The following is a 10269-nucleotide window of genomic DNA, read 5'->3' on the forward strand; positions in this document are numbered from 1 at the left end:
TTGAGCAATATTAATGGATAACAGATGTGAAAGCTAGTATTATTATCATAAAATGTCCCAGCGAACTTAAATGAACTTGTAACAGAATAGAAAAGTTACATCAAACAATATCCTTAGAGGATAATTTAAGAATATTTTAACTTCTCTGGAAAACCTATTTTACATCTTCTTGGGACTTTTGTCCATCCATTGACGCTTTGTAATCGAATTGAGTATTATCCTGGTCGACTAACTATCCAGCTAGCTTCCAAACAATTAAATGGGAACGTACCAACTTGTCTTTCGAAACGGTTAAAGTTTTCCGACAGCGTTCAGAGCGAGAAACAGAGTAGGCGGCACACGACACAGTGCCGCTTTCTGGAAAATATCCAGAAACGTCACTTGGAAAGTCGTAGATCAACCCCCATGGAAAATGCAATATTGTCGCGGATGTTAATTCGAAGCTAATGCAATAACTCCGGTCTGGCAGTAAGTATGGCAAATTTCGCCGCTGCCGCCTGGAAAAGTTCCACGTTGAGATTCATGAGTCAATTTAGTTGCGTCGACAATGAAGCCCGGGAGTTCATTCCAGGCACTGGAATGCCGTTTGTCGACGATTTGCAAAGTTTCGTCGTATTTTTTGCGCAAATGTCCGATACGGGATTTGATCCATTTGTCCGACGGCTCTGACAATAATTCACCCATTTTACTGATTTTCTCCAGATGTCTGGATGAGTCATAGTGTTGTCAACTTGTCCGGATTAGGGTGAAGCTTGACATTGAATTACCACTTTACAAGATTTTTTTGTGGAAAGTTATGAACTTAGTTTATTTTGATTTGATCCATTGTTATTCATCAGTGTCAATATAATTCCCAACTTTGCTCAAATTTAACTCATTAATCTTAATGGAACATTAAACATACATCATTAATTATACTCCTCAAAAATGTAATTTACTTAATTTTCAGGCTAAAAAAATGGGTTTAAGTTGCAGGACTACAAAGAAAGTTTACTCATCAGATTTTCGTTTTATGGTTTTCAAACCTACGTCATAAATTGGTTGAATTTGTATATAATCTGAAAAGACAACTTGTCAGTTCCTTAGAAGAAGGAATCTTGTTACAACATTTTTTAGAGTTTATTGTTGTTCCTTATCATGGAACTACACTACTACGTACTAGTTACAAGGAAAAAAAGGAGAATTTTCAGTCAGAATACAAAGGAACAGGAACATAGACGGTATAGTAATCTTCTAAGATGTTAAACTGACTAAAAATCTGTGCGATATCCGTTTGAAACTTGTATGTGTGTGTTAACTACTGTTCTCAAAGGGCAACTAACTTATTGAGAATTTGTTTCCTTGATAAGTCTGAGAGAACTTAGTTAATTGAAATTGCGAAACTAGAAATCCATGATCGGACGGTAGGACTGTATTAGTCTTCCATATCCAAGAATAACAAGCAAACGGCGAGGATTCTCTGCTTAACCAAAAAGGTCCAAGAAGACGTCCTAGAATACTACAAAGAATACAGATTTAGATAAAATGACAATCTCCTGAATGTAAATTTCGCGCTGACATAGAATTCATCATGTCAGTTGTTTTCTTTCTCATCTATATAATTCTCTCCATTTGCATGATTTCGTTTATTCTTTTATTTGTGATTTTTTTATTCTTGACTTTTGTGAATATGTCTCTCAAGGTTGACACACATTCACACACATATAAGAATATGTTTTAAAAGAAAACCCAAGATGAAGATAGAAGGCAAACTGTACTTCGATTTCAACAGATTTGAATTACAGTATCATAATGGAAAAAAATGGTTGTCCTAAATTTGTTGTTTGAATTAGAATTTTTTAACATAAATAATTCAAGAAAATTGTATCCTTTCTTGGGGCATTTACTGAAATGAAAAAGAATATGATATGACTTTTCTGAACTCAAAGAAGTATCCTACTAAACTTTTGAGACATGTTTTTTGTTAACAAAATTTGTCATTTTTTCTTTTATACGTCTACGGCAATAAAACCGTGTCCCAAAACCGAGAAAAGCAACAAAGTTAGCGCCGTTGCAAATTTAAACGGCACACATACCGTTACTGAAACTGAAACTATTACGGGCGCATTTTTCAGACGAACCGGTGCACCTTTTACTTTTGAGGCCCGTAAAAGTAAGCCACCCCAACATTCCGAGTTATGACATTTAATAATAAATGAGTCTCCTCTGGCTTTATGTCGGCAACGGAGTGAATATGGAATGGCGTCCTAGATTTTGCGAGAATTTATCCCCCGCTCCACTGATGGCAGAAACACTTCAGTCATCCGTCCAATTCAAAAAACGAAAAAAATCGACGCTTCCCGTTTTTCCCATCCGAATCCATAATCAAAGACCTTTGTTCCCTTTTTAATAAAAATCGGGGCCAGAACGTCGAAGTGTCGGCATGAAATTATGCAAAGTGAGACACATCCCGGAAAATAAAGTTTTAATAAATTTGATTAATTCCAAGGAATTCACTTACAGATTCAGGCGTCCTAATTTTCAGTAATATATTTCCAAATTTTCACTTATTTTTATGATTTTCTTTATTTGCTAGTTGGGTTTTCTCAACACACAACAAGGGTTTGTTGGGAAAATGGAATTTTGCACAATTTTCAACTAAGTTGAAAATTACATTAACCCATTCTCACTGATTTAGGCTCGGACGTTTCTGAGGAAAATCTACCACCGTCTTCAGAGAATCTAAAAAAAGAACACAACGGTAGAACACAGAAAACAACAACTTAATAAATATTAAACTTGATAATGTGCAATTTAAAACTTCGAAAAGCAATTTTTCTTTACCAAACCCTTTACAATTTTGACAATGCATTTTTTACCATTATTGGATGATGTGATATGTCTTTTTAGATTAAAGTGTCTAAGAATGGAAATTCGTTATTTTGTTGAGTTTCTGTTGTAAATTTCTTGTGGGTTCTAGTGAGTTTATGTTTGTTAGAAATTAGTTGAGATGATCATTACCGAATGGATATACAGGGTGGTCCAGTTTTAAATGTTAATAATTCACCAATCGATAGCCCATCAAAAAATAAGTTGACATGCATTATGTCATTTTCCTGAAGAACGCTTCCTAAGGAAGACACAGACCACCAAAGTTTAGTTTAAAAAAATCGTGTTCAAGACTAATATTTGTATGCCAAAATAGTGTAATTTTATCTATAAAGAGTCTGAAACTTAACTTTTACTATAAAAAATAGTTTAAAATTCGATTTTTCAGTCTTAAAGCACAGTGAAGCGTCTAGAAGTCAATTTAATACTGACAAAAGCGAGAAATGGCATGTTTAAGCCTATGGAAAATTTAAAAATAGTTTTTTAAGTCTGCTACTGCTATGTCAAAAACTTGGTGAAGATAACCCTAAAACTCGATTTTTCAAGCTGAAAGCAGTCTTAAAGCCCCAAAAATAGTCTAGAGTTCTAAGAAAATGAAAAGCAAAGTAAAAAAACTTGAAAAGTTAATCTTCAATTCAATTTTCATGAATCTAATGTCAATATCCTGTATTTAAGACTATTTTCAAGACTAAAATGTTGAAATGTATTTTCAAATTATGAAAACTTACTTCAAATGCAAATTTTAAGCTTTTGATGTCACTTTTTGGTGTCCAAGTCAATTTTCAAGATTGAAATGTGTGAATTTGTAGTCAAAAATTCTAGATAAAGTAGTTTTTCATGGCTACAATTCAATTTTCAGTACTAAAGTTTTTCAACTTATCTGAAAACTATAACGACTGACTATAAAGACAGTTTTTAAGCCTCTCAAGTCAATTTTCACAGTTTCCAAGTCAATTGTCGAGGCTAAAGTCTTTCGATTTGTCTGAAAACTGTGAAAACTGGTTACAAAGACAATTTTTAAGCCTCTCAAGTCAATTTTCACCGTTTCAAAGTAAATTTACTTGTTAATAAGTCAATTTTCAAAACTAAAGTCTTTCAGTTTTTCTGGAAACTATGAAAACTGGTTACAAAGACAATTTTTAAGCTTCCTAAGTCAATTTTCACCGTTTTCAAGACAAAGTTGGGTTGGGTTAGTTTTGGGTCTTTGAACGTAATAACTCAATTATCTCGTAAAGAAAGTTTTAAATCAGAATTTTATAAGAGATACTTATTTTGTCAAATTGAACAAGTAAAGTAAAAAAAAACTGAAATTTTTAAAAAAATCCACTGATGTAGAGAAAAAAAAATGAAAACCTTCTTTCTGTATTTACACTGGACAGTTTCGACAAACGTCATTAACATCACATAATGAGTATTAATTTCATATGTATTTATTCTAAATTTGATTAAAATTGCTCCAGCGGTCTGACAGTTAGGACAAGAAACCGATTTTTTAAACTGAACTTTTATGGACTGTATTCTCCTTGAGAAGCATTTTTCAGGAAAATGACATAATGTATGTTAACTTATTTTTTGATAGGCTATCGAATGGTGAATTATTGACATTTAAAACTGGACCACCCTGTATTGAGAAAACATTAACAATATGTCTTCACCAAGTTGTTGGTTTATAATTATTAATGTTATTTTCTTCAAAATGCTCCAAAAAGATATTACGTAATATTGGAATTAATATAGAACCCATTCCAGAATTTTGTTGGTAATAATCATCTCCATATTGGAAGTAGGTTGTTTTTACAAAATTGAAAAAGAGCAAATAAGATGTTACCATTAAAAGAGTTTTGTCAACTGGGACGTTTGTGAATAAGCTAACAACATCAAAACTTACCAGATGATTTGGATTAATGTCCAAAAAGTAAAATTGTCATTCCCCTTGTGGTCACTCCCAATAATTAAAATAACAAAACCAATTTTTGAAACTATCAGTCGAAATTCCCATTTGTTCTTACATAACGGTGCTCATAAAAAAAGAACGTTAGGCTACGTACTTAGGAGAACCGTGTGGTGAAAAAAAAAAGTTAACGAGAACAAATCGGCTGTTAATTGTTTTGATTGAATCGTTTCATGACGCAACTTTTTCCTAATTATTTTCTCGGACGGCGGTACCATGACTGCGCCATTTTCGCACCGTCCTCCTCGGTTCTCGGCCCCATTGTGTTCGAATTGTAGCCACGGCATTCGATCTGTTTGTAGTTTATTGCCTATTATTCCTTTTTGGTGTTCTATTAAGATTTGGCACGATAAACTGCGTGTTTGAATTAATATACGCGCGGCCCGTGATTTAAATTGTGTTTTTCTCTCCGTTCTTCACGGCTTGGTACTGAGTAATTAAATTCCTTACAAGTACCTTGTTCCGCTCAAGGAAAACTGTCATTTTTTTTGCTTTATGGTTACAAAAGAGGTAGTTGGAGTGTAAACACTATTATCCGTATTAGAAGCACCTAAATGCAGTAAGGTTATTATTGTCACTTTTAAGGTGATTGTAATGTAAACTTATGGTAAACAATGTTCATTCAACAAAAGTTTCGTTCAACTCATAGGATGAGCTTCTTCTGACAAATCATGGGCATTATTGCTGTTTGGATCTTTGGGTGTCTTAATGCCCAGATGTACATGCTCCTGTGTTTCTTTGTCCTCTAAGCAGTCTCTGGAAGCCTGGCCTTCATTGATTCCCAGCATGTGCATATGCCGCGTCATATGATAGAAACTCCATTCCTAATTTGCCTCTGTTAAGGTTTAGCAGAACCTTTGTTCGTTTAGGGCACGGACCAAGTATTAGGTCCTTTTCCTGTCTCATGCACTGATAGCCAAGCTTTCCATGTAAAGGGCCGCTTTGCTGTAGGAGATCCTCACACTAGGTTCAGGCCCTAGAGGCGGTTCCAGAGTTTCCAGGCTGGCGAGTTTGTCAGCCTCCATATTGCCAGGGACGCCAGTGTGTCCCAGTACCCATGCAAGGCAGACCCTTGCACTCCATTACCAGTTAGACCTACTCGGCCTCAATGGCCATGATGGCAGCCTTACTGTCGGAGCATAACTGTTCTACCACCTCTCCGCGGGTTGGATAGGGGACTCAGCCCGCAGACAAGGATGGTCTGAATGAAGCCTGAAAGGCTGTAGTGTGTCAGTCAAGAGAGATTCTATGTAACATGCGTCCAAAAGTTGCAAAAATACCGGCTTCCGCGCGTTCTTCTGCAAATGTCACCAACAACCCTCCTACAAGTCCATAGTATGTTCATGGCCTTCTTGCTACTGGAAGCAAGGTGATCGTTAAATGATATTTTGTTATCTAGCTGTATTTCTATTTCACTGTTAGGTGGTATTCGAGATTCGTCCCTGACAGGATAATAACCGATTCTGTATCAAGGTTATGTTTCATATCATATATTTTGGATTTATTCTCAATCCTGTCGAACGACATCATTCGTCAACCAACCGCATTGTTCTTGCCATGGGGTCCTGCAGACTGTTTTTGGCGCCCATGCACAGGATGACCCGATCGTCGACATAGGCCTGTATGTATAAGCCCGCGTCGTTCAGTTTCCACAGGAGCTCCACCACGACACTCCACAGCAGAGGAGAGAGAACTCCTACCTGGAGGCAGCCTCGTGCAGCCACTAACTTGTGCCAATGGCCGTGGAGTACGGCTCAGACTCGCCTCCGCGACAGCATGAATTCGATCAATCAAGGAGGTGTTACAAATGACATCAAAAGGAGTCGAGTGTCTTCTCCTCGTCGAGGAAAACTCCCAGAGCCTCCTGTTTGCAGAAAAGAGCACCTTCAACCCTGCAAACCAGATGATGAAAGGGCCGTCTCTGGAGATTTGCCTTTTTGATAGGCGTATTGGGTTGCATTTGTAGCAGCCTCTCCTTAATGTAGCGACTGATTGTTTCTTTCCAACTTTTACAAGATTCTGAGAAAAATGTTTGTAAGACTGATGGGCTTAATATGGTTTTTGGGTCAGAGTAATCTGACTTCTGGCTACTCGGTATGTCTCGACTGCAAACAGCCAGTTCCTTTCTATAAAGGTCCCAGTTGGTAGCCCTCAGGTTTCTGAAAAATCTGTTCTCTTTTGATATGTGCCGTCCTAAGATCGAAGATGATATACCTGATCATGTGCATTATTAAATTTTTGTTTTTGTCTTAATGGATTCAGTCGCATCTAACAGGCAGACAACAAGAAATTATACAGACATCAGCGAAGAACAAACGAGTTTTAACAAAATGAATCAAATTTTAAGATAAATATTGAAAAATGCCAACAAATTTACAATTATTTGCTATTTTCCTCGTTTATTTTTTCGCTTCATACTGTACTAATGTTTTGTTTGGCTAATGCATTTTAAACTCAATAAGTTACTTTTATGTGTTTCATTTAATCTGTTGGTTTAAAAGGAAATTTGGCCAGTATATCGTATTCATGGAATATGCCTTTGACTTTCTTGACGTAAGTTTGATTTTCAAAAGTATGGGATGAGCATATTTGCTGGTTTAAAGGAGACAAAATGGAAATAATGCTTTCTGGTCTGCAACTCTGTGTCTTCTGTTAATTACTACCCCTCTAAATTTATATAAAATGAAGCTCTTTTTTAAGTGTTTCTTTAGAAAAGGCATGCTGTGCTGTACTATCATTTTATATGTTTGCTGAAATGAAATATTGGTCAATCAAACCATATTTTGGGGTAAGATGCCAAATGGATAATCCTATCCTCTCTTAAAATTGTTTCCTTCCTTAAGGGTGTCTTTTTTTTAATTGGTAAATTGGCATGAACTTAGCTATTTTGAGTGAGTTTTTATAGATCATCTATGCAGAGACAAGTTCCTCACCATTAAGCCCTCTTTATAAGAGTCGAGTCTACCAGATTTTCTTCAAAACTACCCCATCCAGGACAAGTAAAAGAAAAAAATATTTTGTTTTCTATCAATAATTCAGTAAAAAGTGTATACTTCCCTAACAAGTAAATGTAAAAAATATGCATACGAGTACATATAGATTGTCTCTGTTTTATTGAGTTATTATTGAAGATCCACTTATCATTTTCTTTAAAACTACTTTTACAACTAATGATAGTTTTATATCTCATGGTTTGTCATTAAATTACTACGTAAATTAAATATAGATGGATAAAGCAAACTGTACCTTAGCTTACCTCATTTGGCTCTTCTACTTATCAGCTGTTTGCAACATTCCAGAATATTCTTATATTTTGGGGAAATATTTCATAAATATAAATATTTTTTGAAAAACTTAACTTGCTTTATGGTTACTACTAGTCAATATTGTGAAAATCAGTGCAAAACGAGCAAAAATAAGCTTCCCTCTACCCGCAGGTCAGGGAGTTGATTTATCGTTTTTATTAATTAACATGCACATATTTGTTTAGCAATTTCCGCAATGATTAAAATGAGAATTAATCACTGGACCGTATTTCATAACATATCATATAAATCAACCCTTTTTAGTACCAAAACAATTACTATTGTGCAACAATGCCTTTTTATGTTGTCAACAGTTAATTTTTTCATCAAATTGTGGAGAATTACCTCGACTGACTGACTATTGTTATTAAATTTAAATACGTCCGATATTAAAATATCACCAGTCCAATAAACAATTTAATAAATATTTATAAAGAGCTTTTTATCCGCCCAATTAGCAATTCCATGGGAAAATATACAAAACGTGGAGCGTGTTGCATTATTTCGCTGCTAAAATTGTTGTGCATTCGTCCGCGCAAACGGACCTTGTAAATTATACATTTCCGGTTGGATTTGTTTAAACAAAACCCCCATTTCGTAACTAAAACCGCCCCGCTGGCGAAAACAAATAAGTTGAAACTGTAAACTTTGTTTTGGTATGAGCAAAACGGGGGTGAGCGAATGTTTGTGGCGTCTTGCCACCCCCTGGGAAAAGCAATATTTTTATTTGCGTTGACAATTTGATGTAGTTCCCCCATTTTAAATTTCACACTTGGGATTTCTGTTAAGGTTAGGATTTAGCTACAGGCTGGAGCCGATTTATATTTAAATTACCTTCTAAACTGTTTTGTAATAGTCAAATTGAACTGTTGCCGTTCTAAAGCCAGCTATTAAAGCCAGTCTGTGTTTTTGCATTGTATTAGATCTGTCTCGATATTTTCAGATTGATACTGCAAAGGGCTGAACAAATGGTCAAAAAACCTAAATTATTTGATTATCAAAATAAATATAATGTAATTATTTATTTTAACACATTTTTGATACTCAATTTGGATTTCGTAGAGGGCTAGAACTCAGAGAAGCTCTGTTTGCCATACCGGTCTTAATACAGAGATGCAATTGATTACCAGACAGCATTAGACGAAGCCCGGGAGCGAATTTTTGTCAACGGAGAAGTAATAAACAACTTGCGTTATGCGGACGATACGGTTCTACTGGCGGAAAGCGCTGGTGATTTGCATCTGACGTTCTCGGAGGACATGGCACGTAAAGAAGAAGACAATTTTATTCAGTAACTTAAGTGATTCTTCGTGAAATGCGGTCCAGAAAATGGGATATTGCTTGTTTTGTCAACAGACAAAACAAGCAAAACACCAAGAAAAATTCTGTAAAGAGCTTTAACACTAGTTGTTACAACTCAAAATTGTCCAGAATTGATTGGAACGATGGTTAAGGCTAATTTTAAAACTGACCAAAAAATAATTTTTCATAACAACTCTGGTTTTAACTAGTCTGGACAAAAAAGCATGATAATACCATCAATCATTTCAATATTTACATACAACTCTTTGTTAAAAGAATATACAAATTTACAGAAATTATGAAAGTTGCAACAGAGGTTAACAGACAAGTAGTTATTGCATTATTTCTGAAAACAGAACAATCTTAATCATAACAGCTTTAGTAATTTCAAAAAGTCCACCGATAATGCCCAAATGTCGAGAGATATTTACTCGTAAACTGAAATTCACGAACATAGACTTTTATCTATACTGTTGTGTCGTGCACCAAAGAAACTACCCGTTTCAAGGGCCGTCGACCGGTTCGTTAAATAAAATACGGAAGGTCTGTACAAAACACTTTAATTTCCTGACAAAACTAGCAAAATCTAATAAAGTTTCCCGCTATCTTTTTCCCTTCTACATCCATCCAATAACAACCTTGCTTAACCACACTTTTTTAGGTTGTCTTCTACTTCTCTTCTTTTCCGCCCCATTCAACCGTCTCTTATACCCAACATTTCTGACATTCTCCCACCTAAGAAACATTGCTGACAAAAAAAATGTTTCTTAAAACTAAAATTAAGCTCGTAAAGCTAAACAAACCAAAGATGGTAACTACATCAAATTTCCTATAGAACAAACA

This window comes from Ips typographus, linkage group LG1, assembly GCF_016097725.1.
Source record: "Ips typographus isolate SLU linkage group LG1, UJ_Ityp_2.0, whole genome shotgun sequence".
In the NCBI taxonomy this organism is placed as follows: Eukaryota; Metazoa; Arthropoda; class Insecta; order Coleoptera; family Curculionidae; genus Ips; species Ips typographus.